At 48.3% G+C, this 22,501-nt stretch overlaps 1 pseudogene across 1 annotated transcript; it reads right to left on the reverse strand.

Annotated features, from left to right (window-relative positions):
- Positions 1 to 19,992: 19,992 nt before the first annotated feature.
- LOC308467775 (E3 ubiquitin-protein ligase RNF4 pseudogene) lies at positions 19,993 to 20,655 on the reverse strand (annotated as a pseudogene). The gene has a single exon. The product of its transcript is annotated as an E3 ubiquitin-protein ligase RNF4 pseudogene (transcript).
- Positions 20,656 to 22,501: the final 1,846 nt, after the last annotated feature.

The following is a 22,501-nucleotide window of genomic DNA, read 5'->3' on the forward strand; positions in this document are numbered from 1 at the left end:
AAATATTCACTGTGCAGTTCACAGGCACAAAACACAATGTTGATATTGTCCAGGAAATGGGTTTTCAGTTGGAGGGCATGGGTTGCGTGAGAGCATGTTGTGCGGGATAACCAGTCTCATATAACCAACATGCTTCAGTCTAATTAGTGCATGAAGGGGTTAACACCATAGAGTAAGCTGTCCTGCCATCTTAGCCATGTCTCTTCCCCTTACCTTGGGAGTGAGTTCTGATCTATTCTGGTATTCACTTTTTCAGCGTTTAATGTACTGTAGGTTTTTCCTGATTTTATGGTTTTATCTTTCTGTAAATGGCTTTGATGTTTCTTAGCATCTGGTAGTGTATAAATTTTATGAAATAAATAAATAATTATGAACAAATAAATAAATAAATGCGAAGATGTAAAACCACAACCTCCGAAATGAAAGCTACTGTGCCTCCAGACGGATGTTTTTGCCTGGAGGGGGGCCGTATTCTGCATTGTGCTATCGATGCAATAATAGTGCAGCTTTCTTTTTTTATAAAAAAAATAATAATGTTTATTAAGAGTTTAGAAATTACAGAAAGAAGAAAAAAAGTTAAACAAAGCAAAACAATACAATACATATAAAACAGAAAACACTACTTATCTTAACAAAACAAAAACAAAAACAATTAAAAACGCATCCAATATTTCCATATCTTATCTTTCATTTACTTGTTTCGACGACCTCCTCACACTTCCCTTTTTTGTATTCTAGTTCAGTTAGCTATTTCAGCAAATCCTTTCCATCTTTCTCAGTTTTTGTCCCATAATTTATCTTAACACTATCTAACCTTATTTTTTTCCCCTTTAGCCCATTAACAGTCTATTTTTACTTAATTCTTTATAACATTTCTGCTAAATGTTATATATATAAACTTCATTCCAGCATCCTTCTAACATTCATTAATTTTTACAATTTTTTTCATTAAATTCTCTCTTAAGGCATTACATGCCGTAAACATCATACCTGTGGTCCATAACTGTTCCCAGTCAGCCATCATGATATTGTGTCCAACATCTTGTGCCCATTTAATCATAGATGATTTCACCGTTTCATCCTGAGTGTTCCATTTCAACAGCAAGTTACACATTTTTGATAAATTCTTAATTTTGGGGTCTAACAATTCTGTTTCCAATTTTGATTTTTCCACCTGGAAGCCAAGTTTTTTATCCAAATTATATGCCTCCATTATTTGGTAATAATGGAGCCAGTCTCGCACTTTGTTTTTTAATTTTTCAAAGCTCTGCAGTTTTATTCTGTCTCCCTCTTGTTCCAAAATTTCCCAATATTTCGGCCATTTGGCCTCCATATTGAGTTTTTTCTGAGCCTTCGCTTCCATTGGTGACAACCATCTTGGGGTTTTATTTTCTAACAAGTCCTTATATCTTATCCAGACATTAAACAATGCTTTTCTAACAATATGGGTTTTAAACGCTTTATGTGCTTTAACCTTGTCATACCACAAATATGCATGCCAACCAAATACATTGTTAAAACCTTCTAAGTCCAGCATATCAGTGTTTTCAAGAAGCAGCCACTCTCTCAGCCAGCAAAAAGCGGCTGATTCATAATAAAGTTTAAGGTCTGGCAGGGCAAATCCACCTCTTTCTTTAGCATCAGTTAATATCTTAAATTTTATTTGAGGCTTCTTGCCCTGCCAGACGAATCTAGAGATATCTCTCTGCCATTTCTTGAAACAATCCATTTTGTCCAAGATTTGCAATGTTTGGAACAAAAACAGCATCCTTGGCAATACGTTCATTTTTATCACAGCAATTCGGCCTAACAGTGATAACTTCAAATTTGACCATATTTCTAAGTCCTTTTAATAGTGCAGCTTTCTAATGGACTGTCCACGCAAACATCATTCTGCTTTCTCAGTTGCTCTGCAATGCTTCGCCAGGGTTACCACATCATGGCCAGCTGGGGGTGCGCTCCTGTGTTGTAGCTCAGCAAAAGCAGGACAAAATTCCTCTAGTATGGCTCACAGTGAGGGCTGCTGAGAGTTGGGAGAGATCTCGGAGGCCAAAGAGTTTGCTTTTCTGCTCAGTACAGGGGATCTTGCCAGCTCTTCACCCCTGACTGGCCGAAGATGCCCATCTCTCATCCAGGCAGCTCCACAGCGTGCCTGGATGATGACTCAGATGGAGCTGGACACACCATTCCTGAAGGATGCAATAATCTTGCAATTGTGGTGGACCAACTACATGCCAACAGGATGTCGGACTGAATGGGCCTTGGCCTGACCCAGCAAGGCTCTTCAAATGCGCTTATGTTCCCCTGACTTTGGGGACGCCTTGCAGGAGTCTCACCCGTCTCATGGCTATTCTTCTAGTGTGGACCAGTTCGACAAGCTCTCCCCCAAAAGCATGTGCACCATCCAGAACATGCTGGCGCTGTACCTGAAGAAGAAAGCGAACACAGACCAGGAGGCAGGGACTTCTAGGGGAAGCGAGGCCTTCATGCGGGAAGCCTTGACTCCTCACGTGCTCCCCGGGATCAGCTTCGACCCCACCACCCAGTCTTCTGCTGGTGTCACTCTTCCCCCTGGCCCAGAACAGGAGGCTCCTTCCCAACACGCAGAATGCCTTGCACGTGATCGATGGGCCTGTGCTCACTGTGACATAGGCAGGGCCGGATTTATGTATAGGCTAAGTAGGCTGAAGCCTAGGGCCTCTAGATCTAGGGGGCCTCGCCAGCCTGCCCGCTCCCCAGCACCACAGACAGTCTTCCCTCTCCCCAAATTGCAAACCCAAGACTTCATGCAGGGCATTTCTCCCCCATTTCAAGGACATTTTGCTTCAAAAGGAAAGGTGGACTTGGAGAAGGCAAGCAAAATGCGAGGGAGATAGTGAAAGATACAGGAAATTGAATGCAGATTTCCAAAAAATAGCAAGGAGAGACAAGAGGGCCTTCTTACACGAGCAATGCAAAGAAATAGAGGAAAACAACAGAATGGGAAGAACCAGAGATCTGTTCAAGAAAACTGGAGCTATGAAAGGAACATTTCATACAAAGAGTACCATAATAAAGGACAAAGGTGGAAAGGACCTAACAGAAGCAGAAGATGTCAAGAAGAGGTGGCAAGTATACACAGAGGAGTTATACCAGAAAGATATGGATGTCTCATACACCCCAGGTAGTGTGGTTGCTGACCTTGAGCCTGACATCCTGGAGAGCAAAGTCAAATGGGCCTTAGAAAGCACTGCTAATAACAAGGCCAGTGGAAGTGATGATATTCCAGCTGAACTATTAAATTTTGTTAAAGATGATGCTGTTAAGGTGCTACACGCAATATGCCAGCAAGTTTGGAAAACTCAGCAGTGGCCAGAGGATTGGAGAAGACCAGTCTACCTCCTTTAGAGGAAAAGGCCTTGAGGGGAGGACCTGTTGCCTTTACAATCCTTCCTAACGTGCATAAGCTGAGAGGCAATTGTCCGGCAAATGTGGTGCTGTGAGGAGGCAGGAAGATTTTCCTGCAGTTAAGTATTTTCTAAGTTCCTTTCCCGAAACTTCCCCAAACGGTTCTGAAGCCTCTCTAACCTCAGAAGTCTTTTCCTCTCTCCGGAATTCTGGGATTCGAGGATAACTTCATGGAGAAGGAAAGAAACCTGCAGAATCAGCAAATGAGTGCCCGCCGGGAGCCTCCACCCCCACCGCTGCCACCAAGCAGGCTGTAAGTTGCCTTAGAGGTGTACTGTGCCCTCCCGCCTCCTTGCTTTTAAGGACCACTTGAGTTCTGTTCTCATCTCCCTGAGGCGTATCTGTGACAAGGAGAGCATGAGCAAGAAGCAACCCCAATGACCCACACTATGCGCCAGCTCTTTGTGCCTTCCACACATACGCAGTCCGGACAGAGAGAGGGACTCATCCAGCACGTCCTCGCCAAGAGAGAGAAGGAATATGTCAACACCCAGAATTTCAGGTCAGATCATGCAAAAGTGCAAAGACCATGCAAAGACCAGTGGAACCTGTATCAGAGTTGGGGCTGGAGAAAGCGACATCTACATGACAGCTTTATTGTTGGGTGCCAGGCAAAGTCTGTCCTGTTCACTCAGGCCACATGGGTGGGTAATGGAAAGTATTGGTTGTGGTGGGCAATTTTCCTTGGTGCCACATACTGAGCCGTGGCTTCATTTTATGAGCAGGACGGCAGCCTCTCCTCCAGGTTTGCACACCTCTCCCCCACCCCAAGCCTATTGGGAAGCTTCCACTTGGATGTTAAATTAACCACAGTTTGGTGTGTCCAGATCCTATGGTGGTTAATTTTACCAGCTTTGTAAACCCACGATTGGAAGTTGGCTTGTTTCAATGAGCCATGGTTCAAATGAAGCGGTTTGTGCAGCTTCAGACATTGTGACAAGATGCAGTTAATCCAAAACTGAAGCAAAACTTTTGGAACTCCTCCTAAAAGCTGTGCTGGAGGACAGGGAGGTGTGACCCCCCCCCAACACTTGGTGTGGGTCATCCTTATAATGCTAAGCTTACTACTTCAAACAAAGTTTTTGCTTTGGTTATTTCCTCGTACTGTTAGTAGTAAGGTAAAGGTAAAGGGACCCCTGACTACTAGGTCCAGTCGTGGCCGACTCTGGGGTTGCGGCGCTCATCTCGCTTTATTGGCCGAGGGAGCTGGCGTACAGCTTCCGGGTCATGTGGCCAGCATGACTAAGCCGCTTCTGGCGAACCAGAGCAGCACACGGAAACACCGTTTACCTTCCCACCAGAGCGGTACCTATTGATCTACTTGCACTTGGATGTGCTTTCAAACTGCTAGGTTGGCAGGAGCAGGGACCGAGCAACGGGAGCTCACCCCATCGTGGGGATTCGAACCGCCGACCTTCTGATCTGCAAGTCCTAGGCTCTGTGGTTTAATCCACAGCGCCACCCGTGTCCCACTGTTAGTAGTTCCCAGTGGCCATTTGTTTTTCATGTCTGCTTTTATGATATGTTTATCAGTATGTGGTTAGCAGCTTCAGATCCTACTGTTTTACAGAGGCTGTTTAGCTTGCTCTTTTTACCCCTTTACTAGACAGGCTGTATTTCTGTGCTGTTTTCAGAGTGGGGAATGCCCATTCCTTCATGGCCAGCATGGAAACACAGAAGGTTAGCCATTTAGGAGGTTTGCAAAGAGGACAAGGGTGTCACGGGGTAATCTTCTAGCAAACAAGCTTGGCACAGCAGATCTGAGAGGTGGTTTTCTGCTCTCGGAAAGCCAGCCTGGAAACCAGGTTGCCAGGTGAATGAAGAATGGAGAGATCAACCAACTCACTTGCCTTCAAAGAATTTCTGGTTGCCTGTGGCTACTGGGATAGTGCTTAAATATCAGGCTGGCTGACACATCTTAAAAAATACAAGGAAAAAGCTTTTTTTCTTTCATTAGCAAAGCTCCTTTGGGGCCCAGAATAGCTAAACTGAGGAAGAAGTGGCTGGTATTACTTGTTTGTTCTTGGTCCTGATCTTGCCTGCCCTTGTAATCCTACCTGCCACACGCTCCTGTTGTCTTTGCATATTTAACCAGCACGTCTGTTCCGATTGGAGTCCTATTCCTGCAGTTCCACATCCTTCTCTTTGGCACTTGGGCATTCGGTTCCAGGAGCTGGACCTGAGCACAGAGGCTTTCTTCTACTTGGACTCGACAAAGGAGCAAGAGTGGCTGACAGCTGTGGAAAAGGCTTTGCGTTCCAAATCCAAGTACAAGAAAGTAAGTCCAACCCCACCCATTTCTTCAGCAGCCAGACAGCTGTCAGGAGCTGGAGTGAGGAGGAGGAGGAGGTCAGCCAGAAAAAAACACCTGGTGTCAGTGGTGTTTTATTCAAAAAAAGCCAACATTCTTTATTCAAAGAAACCCAAACCGTGCAGGCCTCGTGATCACAGAAACCTTTCCCAGCAGATCTTGCCCCAGTGAGGTAGCTGTGAAGGCTGAAGGTTGCTACCCTCCCACCACTCTCTGAAGTCTCCTCCTCCCCCTGGTCCTTCCCAAGCAACCTGAGACTCTGACACCTTGCCTGTCTTTGCTCCCTCCTCTTAATTTCTCTGTGTTCTGGGAGACCAGCAGGGAGGGGAGCTGATCGCAGCAGGATGGGGAGACCCCCTGGCTTCTTCAGCAGCCTGCCTGATCTCTGCCTCTTGACCCCCGCCTCCAGCCTCCACTTCTGCCTCGGATTCTGGGCTGCTGTTTGCCACAGAATCTTCCTGCCCTCCTGCCTCTTCAGTTTACAACACCTCCTCTTGCTCACAGTCTGCTCCCTCTTCTCCCTCGGACGACTCAGCGTCATCGTTCCCCCACCAGTTCCCTGGCTCTGAACCTTCTTCCCTTGGGGGATCCCCAGTTGGTGCCACCTGCCACTCCTATCTGCATCCAACCGGCCCAGGACAGCAAGCAATGAACAGAGCTGGTAGACATCCCAGTACCTTGCATCTTCTAGGTGCAGCTGGTGCGTCTAGTCGGAATGATGTTGCTCATCTTTGTCAGGAAGGACCAGCTCAGCCGCATCAAGGAAGTGATGAGAGAGACAGTGGGCACAGGCATCATGGGGAAGATGGGGAGTAGACCCTGACAGTGGAATTCCCTACGTCGATCTTTCTGTCTGTCTATCTGTTTTTCTAATCTCTGCCAACCAGTTCCCCCCTCTTTCCTGCTTGCTCTCTAACAGCCATCTTTGCTCCGCCCCTGCAGGGTAACAAGGGGTGTGTGGCCGTGAGGCTTGTCTGCAACAATACCAGCTTCTGCATGGTCAATTCCCACCTTGCTGCCCACGTGGAAGACTTTGAGCGCCGAAACCAGGATTACAAGGATATCTGTGCCCAGATAATAATAATAATAATAATAATAATAATAATAATAATAATAATAATTTTATTTATACCCCGCCCTCCCCAGCCAAGGCCAGGCTTAGGGCAGCTAACAAGCAATAATTAAAACAAGTTGAATGAATACAACTTAAAAACAAGATTAAAATACAGCATTAAAATATTGAAACATTAAAATGCAGCCTCATCACAGGAGGAGAAAGGAAAAAGAAAGAGGGGGAGGGAATCAAATTGGCTCCAAGCCAAAGGCCAGGTGGAACAACTCTGTCTTACAGGCCCTGCGGAAAGAAATCAGATCCCGCAGGGCCCTGGTCTCATGAGACAGAGCGTTCCACCAAGCCGGAGCCAGTGTTGAAAAGGCCCTGTCTCTGGTTGAAGCTAATCTAACTTCCTTAGGGCCCGGGACCACTAGGGTGTTGCTATTTATGGACCTTAAGGTCCTCCGTGGGGCATACCGGGAGAGGCGGTCCTGTAGGTCTTAAGCCGTGAAGGGCTTTAAAGGTCAAAACCAGCACCTTAAATCTGACCCTGTACTCCACCGGGAGCCAGTGCAGCTAGAAAAGCACTGGGTGAATATGCTCCCACGGCAGAGACCCCGTGAGGAGCCTCGCTGCAGCATTCTGCACCCGCTGGAGTTTCAAGGGCAGCCCCGCATAGAGCGAATTACAGTAGTCAAGCCTGGAGGTGACCGTCGCATGGATCACTGTGGCCAGGTCGGGGCGGGAAAGGTAAGGGACCAACTGCTTGATGCGGCGAAGGTGGAAAAATGTCGCCTTGGCTGTTGCTGTAACCTGCGCCTCCATGGAAAGGGAGGCGTCAAGGATTACACCCAACCGCTTAACAGAAGGCAATGGCACTAATTGGACCCCGCAAGAGAAGGGAGTTGGTCCCTCATCCCCATGCCATCCCAACCCAGCCATAGGACCTCTGTCTTCGAAGGATTTAGATTCAATCTGCTCCCACGAAACCATCCAGCCACAGCTTCTAAGCATCTGCTCAGTGTGTCCGGGGCCGAGTCGGTGCGGCCATCCATCAGCAGGTAGAGCTAAGTGTCATCAGCATATTGGTGACAGCCCAGCCCAAAGCTCTGGATAATCTGGGCAAGGGGGCACATAAAGATGTTAAAAAGCATCGGAGAGAGGATTGCGCCCTGCGGCACTCCACACACCAAGGAGTGGCACGACGACATCTCCCTCCCTAGCACCACCCTCTGTCCCCGACCAGAGATAAAAGAGCACGGCTATGCCCTGTATCCCCACGTCGACAAGGCGGTGGTCCAGATGATCATGATTGACCATGTCAAAGTCTGCTGACAAATCTAAAAGAATCAGCAGTCCTGACCCGCCTCGATCCAGTTGTCTACGTAGATCATCTGTTAGGGCAACCAGAGCCGTCTCGGTCCCGAAACCAGGACGGAACCCGGACTGAAATGGACCTAAAGCCGATGTTTCCTCCAGAAACCTACCAAGCTGATCAGCAACCGCTCTCTCAATTATCTTACCCAGATATGGAAGATTTGAAACTGGCCGGTAATTGGATAGGTCTAAAGGATCTAGTGAAGTTTTTCTTTAAGAGCAGACACACCACTGCTTCCTTCGGGTCCCCTGGGAATGTCCTCGTGCCAAGGGACAAATTGATAATTTCAACCAGGGGGGTCCGTGCAACATCTGGACACGCCCTAATCAGCCAAGACGGGCACGGATTGAGGAGGCAGGTGGTGGGCCTACCAGCTTGGAGGAATCTATCCACATCAGCAGGGAGTAGCCGATTGAAATGGTCGAACACTGGACCCGAAGACAGTCAAGGGGCCTCCAGTTCAGTCACTGTATCTAAATTGGCAGGGAGGTCATGGCGGAGCAACAGGACTTTCTCCGCAAAAAAGCTTGCGAATGCCTCACAGCTGTGGGTCGAATTTGTGCTTAAATTTGGTTGTCCTCCTAAGGACATTATCGACCTAATTATTCTAAAAAGTTGTGCCGGGCGAGAGCTAGCGGATGCAATGGAAGCTGCAAAGTAAGATATCTTAGCAGCTTGCATAGCCATCTCATAGGCTTTCATAAGCGTCCTATAAGATGTTCTTGAAGCTCCGTCACGAGTCTGTCACCATACCCGCTCTAGCCGTCTGAGATCCCGCTTCATTTTCCGGAGCACCTCAGTAAACCAAGGGGCCTGGTTTCGACAGGGTCGCAGATCTCACCGATGGCTGCCAAGAGCTGGTTATTCCAGTCCTCGACAAGGTCATCTAATGAGTCGCCAGGAGGAGCAGGGTCCCGCAAGGCCTGACGGAATCTATCAGGATCCATCAGCCTTCTCGGACGAGCCCAAATAGGCTCGCCACCTGAGCAGGGGAGGAGCGGGAAGTCAGTCTTGGCTTTCAGAGCGTAGTGAACAGACCATGGCACTTCCACAGGGGGGAGCATGATCACATCTATGCCAGCACCAAAGATCAGATCCAGTGTGTGGCCTGCTTGATGAGTGGGGCCCAAAGCAAACTGGGAGAGCCCTAGTGTTGCCATGGAAGTCACTAGGTCCAGAGCCTGTGAGGAGGGGGCGGCATCGGCATGGACGTTGAAGTCTCCCAAAACCGATAGGCTTGGGAACGCCAAGGCCCAGCCCGCTGCCACCTCCAGCAGGTCTGACAGGGTGGCTGCCGGTGCGCTGGGTGGTCGGTACACCAGCTAGACAGCCAAGCTCTCCTTGGTGCCCCACACGAGACCAACACATTCAATGCCGGAGATTGCCGGTGCTGGCAGAGCTCTGAAAGAGCAATCCTCCGGGATTAACAACGCTACTCCTCCCCCCCCGACCCACAGTCCGCGATTGATGGAGGACAGAGAAGCCTGGGGGTGTTATCTCATGTAGGGAGACTACTTCGCCTTCCCGTACCCAGGTCTCCGTCACGCAAGCCAGGTCAATCCCCTGCGAGACAAAAAAGTCACCCATGGTGGCGGTTTTGTTGCCTATGGACCTGGCATTGCACAACACCAATGACGGAGGTGGGTAATCCCTGCTCGCCCTACCCTCGTCCCTTGGGATGGGACGTAGATTGGAAGGGGTTTGAGCATCACTGCATCTCAAAACCCTTTGCCGATAGTGATATCTAGCCCCACCGCCATTCCTCCCTAGCCCTTCAATAGTGGGAATCCCAGACCCCATACTAGCCTCCCCAATAGAGGGGTAACATCCCCTCACTGACAAGTCATCCCTGGGCCAGGACTCCTGGGTCAAAATGGTAAGGGGAAGAGGTGAAGGTTTGATAGGGTAAGTATCCCTAGAAGATAAAACCCAACCAACTGCACCCTAAGCGGGGAGGGCGGTCCCACGGTGTTTCGTTAACTGTCAATCCCCCTCTCCCTCCTGGATTGATTGGAGGACTGTTGGTTCTATCTGTGGCTGTGGGAGTATTAATGAGGCATGTGCTATAAAATGTGGGTCACTGGCCAACAAAGAGCCAGCTTCGAGTTTGGAAGATCTGTGCATCCTGTCTCGCCAGGAGTACAGTAGAGAAGGTTGATCATTCTGATAATTTTTTGGAACATTAGGCAAAGGTCCAGATGTAGATTGGGTGCTGGATTTCTCCAGATTGTCAGCAACGTAGAGTTCTTTAGGTGTTGTTGCCATAGAAATGTCGGAGGCGCCAAATTCCTCATCTACTTCGGTGTCGCTTGAAAAGGAAACAGGGAGTTGCACTGATGTCTTTCTATGGGATAAGGAGCTGTTGGACCTCTTTAAATATTGTGCTCTAGGCTCTACTGACCTTATATTTTGGGTAGAAATCTCAGTCTTTATACTCATTAGCCTTTTCTTCAGGTCTTGTAAATCTAGGCTTACAGAATTCTTTTCTTCCTTCGGGCAGTTAGTATTTCTAGTGTTAAGCTTGCTTTCCCTTGTCCGCATTAGCTTTGACTCTATGCAAGGAACCAATTGCCTCCTTGTTTCGTCCTTAAATACCCTCACTGGGCGGAGAGAGTGGAACCACCATAGAGTATCCTTTATCTCCATGAGTCGAGATGGGAGGGCTGATGACCTAAAGGTCATAAATAGGCGCGCGATCTTTCCCAAGGTAGGCAGGAAGTGGAAATTTCCTAGATCTACATTTCGGTAATGGTAATTCAGGAGCTGAGACAAGGACATGCCATTTGGATAGGATTTAAAAAGATATTTCTACAAGCAAGGAGTTTGCCATTAGGGAGCATTAAAACATGCATTCCCTGCGAAATGGTGATTTGTTATTATGCAGATTAGTCTAAGTGAAGACTGTGATTGATTGCATACAAAGCAGCTTCCTAGACGCTGTAAACATACAGCGGCCACCAGGAGTAATTTTATAATGCATTATGTAGCACATGCTGCCCAATTGCTCCTCATGCTGTTCTCTCTTGGAGCAAGCAGGAGAAGCAAAGCACAAGGCCTTGGCACCACATCACGTCTGAACCCGGGACTGTGGCCTTATCATAATAAGCAACAATTGCCAGCCAATCTGAAGTCCCTGCTTATGGCTGGCCTGCTGACTGTGGCTTGTTAGGGAGCAACAAACCATGACCAGATGTAATGGGGAAAACAAAGCTCCCAGGTTTGTTTATCCTATTTGTGCCAGGAGCAAAGGGGGAGAAATGAAGCAATGGTCACAAGCATCTTGCAACCGTAAGTCAGAAAGTCGATGGTGATGTGTGAATACATAGATTACAACACCCTTGCACTCACCATGATTCAGAGTAGAGTAACTCAACAGGTAACGTTGAATACCAAGAACTGTTGTGTTTTTCTGAAATCTGTTCAGGCAAAAAGTGTTCAGTACCAGATACACCTGCCCTGTGGTGCTGAAGATTTCTGTGTGAATTACAGAACATGAACTGGTTACTTGAATAGGAGCCAGGAGCACGTAAAAAGGGAGGGGGCACCTCACAAACATGAATTATATCTACATCACCAAAGGAAAACCACAAATAAACGCTGACAGTCCTTTAAGAACTCATTTCTTATTAAATGCAGGTCAATTGTGTGAGGAGAACCTGAGCTTACAGGGTTAAACAGCTCAGAGTGTACGCCCTGCCTACTGTTGGGAGGGGGGAGGTTCGTCATTTCCGAGAGCCTCAAGCCTTTGTTCTTTCTCTCTACTTTCGCTTTTGAGGAGAGAGGACGTGTTTTCACGATGCTGTTCGCTGTGATAGATAATGGATAGTCTGCTGCAAATAAAACTGCTTTTAGCTGCTAAGATCCTGAGTGGACTTTATTTAAGCACACTGAAGAATGCTCTGGAGTTTTTTGCAGTCTTTCTCTTGCCGCTGTTGATCTCTGCTTTGCTCAGGAATGTGGACTTTGGAATGCAGAGGCCTGCCAGAGCTGCACGATGGGAAGCGTGCCGGACGCTTATCTGAGCAATAAATCAATCTGCGTAACAGGTTATGGGAGACAGTTATTGCAATTAGAGGAAGCCTGCTTTGAAGTGCTGTGTGCTTAAAAAGGCTGAGAAACCTGAGAAGCTGCTGTTTTGCTGCCGGAAGGAAAAAGACCTGCTATGAGGCTTTGCCTGGGAGAAAAGCAGGGAGGCTGGCTGCAATGCTGTGTGCTGCAAAGAGCCACTGGAGGCCTCTCCTTTGAAGCTGGCTGGTACGCGTGAGTACTTCAAAGCCCCAATGGGAGCACTGGGGGAGGAGATGGCTGAGCTCCAGGACTTTTATGATGTCCCGTTTGAAAAGCTCACAACCCAGTCCTGGGATATCTGGGTTAGAAGAGTAAGGGGGTGATTTTTGGCCACAGGGTTCTGGAGTATAGCCCAGAAGGAGCCGGCCCCACCCATGCCAGTTGCTGCTGAAGATGGCGGAGCAGACCTGGAGGCTGCTTTGCTGGAAGATAGAGAGCAGAGAATGCAAAGGGAGCTCTGCATGTTGAGAGCAAGCGTGGACGCTATGCTGTTGCCCCACCTGGAGGGTGTTGAGTCGGCTCAGGCCGCCTGGCAGGTGCTGAGGAGTCTGTGTGAGAGCTCAGCAGGAGCCCAGGGCCGGGAGAAAGCCGAGAGCAGGCAGGAAGCTGAGAGCCCAGAGGGGGCTGCTGGCCATGTTCCTGAAGTTACAGCTGGGAGTAGCTGCTTTGTCTCCGAGGGGATGTGTGATGTTGAGGCCTACAACCAGAGTGCTGGGGAGCGTGCAGGCCCAGGCTGTGCACCCAAAGTTGGGGGTGCTGGGAACAAAGGAATGGCTGAAGAGGGAGCTGTGAGAGCTGTTGCTACGCGTCGTCGCTGTTATCGCTGTGGCTCCCCCTCCCATCTGGTGAGAGAATGTCCAGTGGAGGCACAGGAACAGCCGAAGGCCGTCTCCCGTAGCAACCAGATAAAGGGCTCTTCTTCAAAGCGTGGGAAAGGCAAGCCGAAGGCAGCTGGCAGAGACACTGAACGTAAACATTTGGCAGCCTCTATGGCTGTAGTCAAGAGTTGTCAACAGGATGCTGTGCTGGCTTTTGTCATAGACAGTGGAGCGTCGCATCACCTAGTGCCATGTGCAGGAATCCTGGAGAACTGCACCTCTGTAACTTCTGGGAAGACTGTCTGTTTAGCAGATGGGACTCGACACCCACTCACGCAGACTGGCTCACTGTTTTGTTCTTTCTTGCAGGATTCAATCCAGGCTTTTGTTGTTCGAGGACTGTCCTGCGCGTTGCTGTCTGTCAGTGCACTTCTTGCTGAGAACTACAGAGTGTGTTTTGAGAACAATAAGTGTTCTATTTCTAAGAATGGACAGCACCTAGTCAGTGTTGAATGTAAAGACAGGTTGTTTGTGATAAATGCTTCTTTTGCAGGTCCAGATGACACGGAGGAGGCTCAAGCACAGTGTGCCAATGTTCCAGTTCATGATGCGTGTGCTCACCTCTGGCACCGACGCATGGCACACGTGTCCTGGGGGTCAGTGAAGAAGATCCCAGAGTGTACGCAAGGGTGCAAAATGAAATCATGTGCTAAGTTTCTAGATTGCAGAGCGTGCAAGTCCGCAAAGGTGAAAACGTGCACATACCCTAGGTCTGAGAGGGTGACCACTAGGGCTTTTCAGTTAATTCATGCAGATTTGTCTGGTCCGTTTTCTGTGACCAGTATGGGCGGAGCCAAATTTGCGCTGGTTCTGATTGATGACTATACGAGGAACACCTGGCCCTTCACGCTTCGACACAAAAATGAAGCTGCGCCGCTAATCAAAGACTGGATTGCGGCTGTGGAACTGCAGTTTTCCACACGGGTGCAAAACTTTCAGAGCGATCATGGTGGGGAGTTCACCGGGTCTGCACTGCAAAGTTTCTTCCGCAAAAAGGGGATTCAACACAGGTTGACTTCTCCACACAGTCCCCAACAGAACGGGATCGCGGAACGCAGAAACAGGACTCTAGGGGAGATGTCCGCAGCTCTTTTGTTTGATGCCGGGCTCCCACAGCGTTTTTGGGGGGAGGCTTGGCGAACGGCCAACTTTATTCTGAACAGGTCGTTCAATTCAGTGGTAGGTGACACACTGTACTTCTTGCTGCATGGAACGAAACCGAAAGTGCACTACTTCCGCGTTTTTGGCTGTGAGGCTTGGGTCCTCATACCAAAGGCCAAACGCAAGAAAGGTGAACCCAAGTCCCAAAAGATGATTTTTTGTGGGTATGAGCCAGGGACCAAGGGGTGGAGGTTTGCTTATCCTTCAGGGAATCAGTCCAGGATTCTGCTCAGCAACAGTGCTGAATTCTGTGAGCAGAGTGGCTGGGCAAGGATACATGGGAACCCTGACATCCTGTCAGAGAGTCTGCTAGACTCTGCTGATGAAGGAGAGGAAGAGGTTGAACCTGCTACTGAGGCTCAGAGTCCAGACCCAGTGCAGGCAGAGGGGAGAACTTCTCCCAAGGCTGTGAAGATTGAGCAACGCAGTGCTCCATCTTCCCCCACAGGTTCGGCTGAGAAGTCCAGAAGGCGCAGTAAGTCAGAGGGGGAGCTCTCTGATGCCAAGGACGTTCTGGCTGGCCCTAGTGAGTCAGAGGGGGTTCCTGAAGTAGTGCTGCGCCGTTCAACACGGACGACCAAGGGGAAACCTCCTGAAAGGTTTGCCGTCACTAGTGTGTGGGTCGGAATGGCACAGTGTGAACCCGAGAGTTTTGAGGATGTCCAGAAACTGCCTCAGGAAGAAGCCAGGAAATGGCATGAGGCGATGCAGAAGGAGATGAACTCAATGGAGTCTCTAGGTGTGTTCTCCCTCACGAAGTTGCCGGTGGGTGAAAAGGCAGTGGGTAGCCACTTGGTTTACCGTCTTAAGCCCACAGCGACAGGAGAACCGCAGTATAAGGCCAGATTAGTGGCGAGAGGATTCACGCAGCGCAGGGGGTTGCATTATACGGAAATTTATGCCCCCACCTGTAGGAGTGAATCTCTACGCTTGGTCTTGGCCATTGCTGCACAAAGAGGTTTGCTGGTGCATCACTTTGATGTGGATGTTGCTTACTTGAACTCAGACCTCCAGGAGGATCTGTACATGCTTCCTCCTCCAGGGTTTGAGGGCAATGAGCAAGGTACTGTGTGGAAACTTCACAAGTCAATTTACGGCCTGAAGCAGTCGGCCAGGAATTGGAACTTGTGCCTGAATGAAGCTTTGGAGAAGCTAGGTTTCAGGAAGAGTCCTGCTGACAGTTGCCTGTTCCTTAGAGGATCAGGAGACTCACAGGAACTGGTGTTATTTTACGTTGATGACATCATCCATGTTGGAAAGGCAGACAAACAGGTGCAGAAGTTTGCCAAAGAGCTTGGGAAATGGTTTCAGCTCAAGAACCTGGGTGCAGTAAAGATCTACCTAGGCATCCAGATAGCGAGAACTGAGGATGGTAGCTTCTTGCTCAGTCAGAAAGGCAAGATTGAGCAGTTGCTTGAGAAGTTCAGAATGTCCGATTGTGCAGGAGTTCGGACGCCCATGGAAACGAACTTCGTGAAAGATAGCCAGCAAGCAGAAAGTGCTGAGTTTGAGAATGCTGAGCTCTTTCAGTCAGCTCTAGGTAGTCTGTTGTATCTGTCCCAATGGAGCAGACCAGACATTGCCTTTGCTACCAACCTGCTAAGTAGGGAAGCGTCAAAGCCCAGTGTGAGTGCTTGGCACGGTATCAAGCGGGTACTGCGCTACCTGCAGCATGCCAAAGACTTCTGTCTTAAGCTGCCAGCTGAAGGTGAGGCGAAGCTCACATGCTATGCGGACAGTGACTGGGCGAATTCGCAGGACCGCAAGTCTGTGTCTGGGTTGGTGGTAAAGTTTGGGAAGTCACTAGTTGGGTGGAAGTCCCGGAAGCAATGTCTCATTGCGCTGTCTTCTACTGAGGCTGAATTCAGTGCACTGTCAGATTTGTGCTGGGAACTAGAGTTCTATAGATGCTTGGTGCAAGAGATCTATGGGGATTGTAGCTTGCCCATCAAGGTTTGGGAAGACAATCAACCCTGTTTGAAATTGGCTGAATCTGCGCAATTTAAGGCCAGAACCAAGCATCTGGACATACGTTTCCAATATGTGTGTCAGCGTGTTCAGTCAGGTTTGATATGGCTGAAGTACTGTGCCAGTCACAGTAACTTGGCCGATGGATTTACCAAACCTTTAAGCTTCCAGCGTCATGGGGAGTTTTGTGGTGGTTTGGAGTTGGGGGTAAGTTCTGTACTTACTTTCCCCACAGTAGCGCAGGGCGAGAGGGGGTGTGAGGAGAACCTGAGCTTACAGGGTTAAACAGCTCAGAGTGTACGCCCTGCCTACTGTTGGGAGGGGGGAGGTTCGTCATTTCCGAGAGCCTCAAGCCTTTGTTCTTTCTCTCTACTTTCGCTTTTGAGGAGAGAGGACGTGTTTTCACGATGCTGTTCGCTGTGATAGATAATGGATAGTCTGCTGCAAATAAAACTGCTTTTAGCTGCTAAGATCCTGAGTGGACTTTATTTAAGCACACTGAAGAATGCTCTGGAGTTTTTTGCAGTCTTTCTCTTGCCGCTGTTGATCTCTGCTTTGCTCAGGAATGTGGACTTTGGAATGCAGAGGCCTGCCAGAGCTGCACGATGGGAAGCGTGCCGGACGCTTATCTGAGCAATAAATCAATCTGCGTAACAAATTGTGTTCAGATGTCTGTGACCCTGTCCTTGAGAAATGGCAGAGGTCACAAAACCTAGCAGAGAATTCTGCCAATTATTCCACCTGTTATTTATGTACCCCAAAAGTAATAGTGTAGTGTCCTGTGGGGGAGGTGTCCAGTCTCAAGTCAAACAAGAGCATGTAATAACCCATCTGAATATGGCAACTGTAAGCTCTGACTCACTTGCTAAATATTCTCCTATCCTTGTCATGGTATCACATGGCAATTGCTGCCTACCGTCAAGAACAGTCCATTATGCAGATGTAGTTTTGGTTACTGCATTTTGCTAACTTGGGTGCCGTTTTTCATCTGCCACCAGACAACTCACCCCCACCCCCCAAAAAAACGATCACTGCAAGGATTCAGGAAACTGTGTAAGGGTCGAGGCACCCGAACACATAGTTTTGCTGGAACTTTTATGCAACGACTAGACTGGTGAAGTGTTAGGTTCCATACAGCATCGTCCAACAGTAGTGCTTGCTGTACCCCTCCAGTTTGGTGCGCATTAAGGATTCTGCACAGGAATTCAGTTTTTCCCATCACGACTCAAAGAAGTGACCTCCAAAATACATTGTGCAACTTTCTCCAATGGGTAAAATGCCTTCCTGGTAACTGAAACACGAGGCAAAGCAGAGGTGGATTTAGGGCAGTGAAGCTCTTCCCCTGCACAGGATGTGGGGGCCAGAAGGGAGCCTTCCTGCCTCCTTCCCCAAGCCTAGTTAGCGCTCTCCCAGCTTTGGGAATGAGATGAGAGGGCTCTAGGACCCCACCAGAGCCTTGTGCATCCTTCCCCAAGCCTGACCCCTCCCCTGCCTGGCTTTTGGAAGGCACCAGGAGGGCACCATATTACCAAGGTCCCTCCCTGGGCAAAGTGTCATTTGTTCTTCAGTAAGAGTGCCTGTGCAAACAGAACAGAAACGGTGATGGTAGGGATGAATGGAAATGACCTTCCGTTGAGCACTCTGTCTTAAGCTCCCCTCGAAAGCTGGGGGTGCATATGGGTTCTGGTAACACCAGACGCATTTGCACAGAGGATTTGATCCCCACAGCCCATGTTCACGGAGACAATGCCATCTGTGGAAGTCCTAACCATGCCACATGATTGCCAGGCTATGTGCAAGTCTAATATGGGGTGTGTGCAGCTAGGCCCCTGCAGCAGGCTGCGGGGAGACTAAGGAAGCCTCCCTTTTTAAAAAGATGTTCAATCCAGTGCTGAACTGGAAGCGTAACACTGGCCCTCCAAGCTGTCACGGGTGAGGTTTCACTATGTTACGAGACTCCTTAAAATCGAATAAACAAGAAACATGGGGGGAAATATTATGAGACTCACCGCAGCCGATTAAGGCCTGGTGAGATGCTGCTGATTAGCTGGATAGCCCATGTTTTCTACCAACGGAAGATTGGCTGGCATACATTTAAGATACAGGTAGGTAGCCGTGTTGGTCTGCCGTAGTCGAAACAAAATAAAAAAATGCCTTCCAGTAGCACCTTAGAGACCAACTAAGTTTGTGATTGGTATGAGCTTTTGTGTGCTCATGTATCTGAAGAAGTGTGCATGCACATGAGAGCTCATACCAAGAACAAACTTAGTTGGTCTCTTAAGGTGCTACTGGATAGGGACGCGGGTGGCGCTGTGGGTAAAACCTCAGCACCTAGGACTTGCCAATCGCATGGTCAGCGGTTCGAATCCCCGCGGCGGGTTGAGCTCCCGTCATTCGGTCCCAGCTCCTGCCCACCTAGCAGTTCGAAAGCACCCTTAAGTGCAAGTAGATAAATAGGTACCGCTTTATAGCGGGAAGGTAAACGGCGTTTCCGTGTGCTGCTCTGGTGCCGGTTCGCCGGAGCAGCTTCATCACGCTGGCCACGTGACCCGGAAGTGTCTGCGGACAGCGCTGGCTCCTGGCCTCTAGAGTGAGATGAGCGCACAACCCTAGAGTCTGTCAAGACTGGCCCGTACGGGCAGGGGTACCTTTACCTTTACCTTAAGGTGCTACTGGAAGGCATTTTTTATACATTTAAGACAAAGTCTTTCATTTAAGAGTTATCAACATAAAACGTTTTAAAGCAATTAGACCTATTAGTATAGCAGCATCCCAAAGTTCAACAGGTCAAGCCATTCATAGTTCCACTATGACTACGTGACAGGGCTGAGAAAGGGAGTCACCGCAACTCAAGTTGACTTCATCATGCGAGGTTCAAGTCTTACATGCTTGCTGCTTGAAACATGGCCCTATGGGTGCAGCTTCCCCACAGCAAAGCGTTTCTCAAAAGCAGAGAATTACTTTATCCTCTTCCAACCATTTAAGGAGTGTTTCACATAAATGGCTTAGCTCATCTCGATTGGATTCTGCCCCACGTGGCAACCTTGGTACGGACTCCACTATGAATTGCTCCTTAAGCATATGCCTGGACAGGGAAAGCTGCTCAGATCTAACATGATGGCTGTATTCTCTTCAAGAGAAGACTCGGACCACCAAGAGTTCTTTGTAATAAACCATTTATGCATGCAGCGTTAGAAATGAGCCACAGTGTTGTATAAACCTTGGTCTTTATTAGGGCTACATCAACAGAAAGAGGGGTTTGCCACTAGAAAGGAAGTAGATGTGGAACAGACTTCCACCAGTGAGTGGTTGGCTTTGGTTTTTACCAGGCAAATTGCAAAAAGAAGCTGCAGGTTGTATTATCATAGATGACTATGACTAGCCTAGTCTTGAATAGATGAGTTTAATCAACATCAGTCTTTTCTCAAAGCAGCAACAGAACTAGAACAGAAATGAGATATCGGCACAAAGCAATGTGGCAGCAGCAGACATATCCTCCAAGCTGTTCTTCAAACGTCTACAGACCTCAAAAAATGTGAGCTGCGAAAACCTTAAAGCAAAACGAAGCTGAAACAGTACAACTGGACTACAAGGAGGCCAACTGGAAAAAAACGTGAAATTGCTAACTGTCATATTGAAGTCATATATACTGTACTTGGTGTGTTCTTTGGAGTTCACTCATGTTTATGAAGGCCACATTAGACTGTGTTCAGGAACACCCATGTCTTCACATATAAATTGGATGATACTCCTTTGGAGTGAGATGCCTCCTACAAATTGGGCAAAAGTTAGCATACCTAAGAAAATTGCTGAGGCACTGACTACAGAAGATGTGGCCCCATGTTGTTGACACTATAAGCCGTCCGCTTTGCACAATCTCTGCAAAGCTGTCTATGCAAATTCCACAACTCAAAGTGCCTGAGGATCTTGCAAATTCCCTCCTTCCCACTTCTCTGGGGAGCTTTCTAGTGGCAAGAGCACCACTCTGTGTGTGTCTGCTATCATCACCACCACCACCACCACTAAATATGAGGCTGACAGACAATGGTTGAGGTCTGAACTCTCTATTGGGCTGCTGCCCACTCTCTCCAACAAGCACAAGAGAATCATCTTGCGTAAGATCAACAACTATAGGTTCTGAAGTTTCGCAAGTGAGGTCAACTACTTCCACATCCATACTTCTATCATTAAGGCTGTGTGGCAGGGAGGAGGAGGAGGAGGGGATACAGGGTTCAGAAGCAGTTCCCACCATCATCTTGTCCAGAGTATGAGGAGGTCTTGCGGAGGTGTTGCGACTGCCCCTCTTGCTTTTGCTGTGCTGGGTTGCATTACATTCTGTACTTGTTGAACTCATGATGCACAGGGATGGGAGAGGCACAGGCTGCAGAGTACTTGCTTCACCCTTTATCTCCGTGTGCTGTTCCCTGCTTAGTCGCCAAGCAATTCTGTAATGTGATAAGGATGATCATGAATGCTCTCTCTAAAGCAACTTGATGCAACTGGTGACGCTTTGGAGCACCGTGACTTTCTTAGCGTTGTCTCTTTTATAGCAGGTACTCCGAAGCTGGAGCAAGTTCAACATCTTGAGGAGTTAGGGCAGGCTTCCTCAACCTCGGCCCTCCAGATGTTTTTGGCCTACAACTCCCATGATCCCTAGCCAGCAGGACCAGTGGTCAGGGAGGATGGGAATTGTAGTCTCAAAACATCGGAAGGGCCGAGGTTGAGGAAGCCTGAATTAGGGTGTCTTTCGTGTTACTCTATAGAACTGCATTCACGTGGGAAGAAACAGGATTAGGCTAAGAAGCAGGCACACAACTATTAGTTTTCTATCTTTCAGCCAAGAGATTAGCTAAAACAATTAGGATTATTACGAGGTGGAGCATCTTTCCCTACCTTGACAGTCCTCTTTATACAAGAGTCTGATAAGGAGAAGGGAAGAACTCATGAGGAATGTCTCTTCTTCAAGAAGAACCAGGGCACATAGCCAAGCTGAGGACGATGGGAAATCTTAAATGAAATTCATTGGAGTTGCCTCTACTAGAGCGCACCTCCTATGGCTGCTCTTGCAAGAGGTATTTTCCAAGTATGACACATTCAATGTGTACACCCAACAGGGTGGATAAAAATCAATGATTTAAAAAAAGAATAATTAAAAAATCTGTTTTTTATTTAAATTGGATTTTTAAAATAAAATGCTTTTGGAGGAAAGATCTTTCTAAAGATAGTTTTCTATTTAAGTTACATTATAGTCCAAAGGCTATTCATCAGGAAAGAAGTATTTGTTTTAAGTCTTTCATGTGTGCTAAAACTCAGTCTAAGTTTTTTTTTTGGGGGGGGGGGGGTTAACAAAAAACAAACAAACAAAAAACCCACGTTTAACCACATCAGTTAACAAACATGGATACATATGCTATAATTTTATTGTTTTAGTTAAATACGCTATTTAAATTGTTATTAAGGAAATGATTATTTTTCTCCTTCAGCTGTCCACGGAGGCGCAGGTCAATTCTGTGTCCAGGGCAGCTGTTTACCAGCTCCATCTGGTATGCAGGATGAGACCCTCCCTGCCTGCAGACTGTCTCGCCAGAGTGGTGCATGCTCTAGTTATCTCCCGCTTGGACTACTGCCATGTGCTCTACATGGGGCTACCTTTGAAGGTGACTCAGAAACTGCAATTAATCCAGAACGTGGCAGCTAGACTGGTGACTGGGAGCGGCTGCCGAGACCACATAACACTGGTCTTGAAAGACCTACATTGGCTCCCAGTTTGGGGGAAACTGTGGAAGGAAGGATTAAAATTTACTGCATGCAATGCTTTGAAAGAAAATGTGATGAAAATGATGTATAGGTGGACTTCCGGAGGCGGCGCCAGCGATTAATGGCGGATTTCCTCCACCGGAGGAAATCTCACCGTGAATTAAGGGTCGGATCCCGCTTTCGGCGTAGCGGGGGACCCCCAAAAATCACAGGCGGGAGAAGCCTGTGAGCCTGGAACCCAGCGGGCACATTTGGCGCCCCCCCAACCCGGTAAGAAGCCCGGCAACGGGCTTAGAAGCGGAGCGGGGAGAGCGCTGTGCTGTGGGCTGTCTGCTCGTTCGTGGTGTGAAGCCGCAAGCTGTTGACCGGAGAGCGCTGCCTTTCTTCCTTAAAATCCGGACCTGAAAATCAATGATCCGTGAGTAGGATACAATCTAAATTGGAACTGTATAAAACTGGAATCTGGCCGAAAACGGAAA

Source organism: Podarcis pityusensis (genome assembly GCF_964106645.2).
Source record: "Podarcis pityusensis genome assembly, chromosome: W".
Lineage (NCBI taxonomy): Eukaryota > Metazoa > Chordata > Lepidosauria > Squamata > Lacertidae > Podarcis > Podarcis pityusensis.